At 36.5% G+C, this 1,542-nt stretch overlaps 1 long non-coding RNA gene across 1 annotated transcript; it reads left to right on the forward strand.

The window, feature by feature from the left end:
* Positions 1-552: 552 nt before the first annotated feature.
* On the forward strand, positions 553-1,241 carry LOC136506199 (uncharacterized). The gene is made up of 3 exons (XR_010771426.1): positions 553-618; positions 715-897; positions 1,055-1,241. It is a non-coding gene; the product is annotated as an uncharacterized lncRNA (long non-coding RNA).
* The last annotated feature ends 301 nt before the right edge of the window (positions 1,242-1,542 follow it).

Consider the following 1,542-nt stretch of genomic DNA (forward strand, 5'->3'; position numbering starts at 1 on the left):
TCTCTGTTATCTAGTATTTTTTGGACACTACAACTATTCCTGTTTAAGTCTGTGCCTGATTACTTAATTAGCAAAGTAATGGTGAATGACTCAAAAGCAACTATTCCTGTTTTCACGTCTCATCTCTTCAATGTTGATGAAGCTGATCATCGGTAGCTTTTCTGTTTGAGGGAAGGGAGTAGTATAGGGCATCACTTTTCCTCCATATAGGAAATTAAAAGATCTGATTGTTGTAGGAATCCTTGAACTTCACCTTTTCCAGGCCCTAAAAGAATTCAACCCTGTTTATCAACAATGTGTAACACAAAATATTATTGTATTTCTTTTATAGTGTGAAATACAATGTATGATTTTTTCTTGTTGAATGATGTTATTATACCTCATTTTTTCCAAGTAATTTTATTATGGATTTTGGTCTTGAAGTAGATATTTGTAATTTAAATGTTCAATTTAAGCAACATAAAAACATTAATAACCAACCATTTGGATGTTATATTTAACTTGGGATCCTATCACCATCCGAGTTTTGTTTGTTCTGTCTATCTAATGCCTTCTGTCACTGTGCAGGTTTATGGCTTCTCATGGATTGTACTCGTTGTTATGGTTCTTCTTTTCAAGGTTTATCATGTTAATTCTTTGAACATTCAAATGCTGCATGTTTTAAAATTATATATGGATGAACTCTAAGCTAAGCTTTGTCCTATTGTCTTTTAGCTTTTTACTGCAACTCCGAAGAGGTCGATAGCCTTGCCGACTTTTGTTCGGTTTCTGCAGGGCGTCCTTGCTATTGGGATAATTGCAGGAATTGCCCTTCTTATCGTGCTCACATCGTTCACTGTTGCTGATTTATTTGCAAGTGCACTTGCTTTTATAGCAACTGGCTGGTGTGTCTTATGTGTAAGTATAACATCCTTATTTTGTTTGAGAAATACTTGCATTATATCAATCTGCTACTTAATTGAAGCAGATTTGGAATATTACAAGTGCAAGTTAATGGCTGGTAACTTGCCTGCAGGTGCCACATGCCTCACCAAAATTTTCCTTGTCATGACAGCTGGCCGTCGCATGGAAGAGGGTAGTGAAAGCCCTTAGGCTATGGGATTCAGTCCGTGAGATTGCAAGGATGTACGATGCAGGAATGGGCGCCATCATCTTTGTGCACATTGTCTTCTTCTCGTGGTTCCCCTTTGTGTCAACATTCCAGTCACGTTTCTTTTTCAATCAAGCGTTTAGTCGTGGCCTGGAGATCTCCCTCATCCTGGCAGCTGCCAATTCTATGATTTCCTGCAGTTGTTCTGATATATCAGCATGTCTATTGGAGATTTGAGATAGATTGTATATATTCTTGTGAATTGGACTTGTAATGGTAGTTTATATAATGCTCTTGTGCTTGTGGTCGGATTTGAACTATATAGTTCTGGTCAGATTTGAATTATATATATATATATATATATATATATTCTGGTCGAATTTGAATTGTAAATTTAAATTTTTTTAACGGAAAAATGTACTGGTTGGTACTGTAGCCGCCCCTACAAATCG

The sequence above is a fragment of the Miscanthus floridulus genome, chromosome 14, assembly GCF_019320115.1.
Source record: "Miscanthus floridulus cultivar M001 chromosome 14, ASM1932011v1, whole genome shotgun sequence".
NCBI classification, from domain to species: domain Eukaryota; kingdom Viridiplantae; phylum Streptophyta; class Magnoliopsida; order Poales; family Poaceae; genus Miscanthus; species Miscanthus floridulus.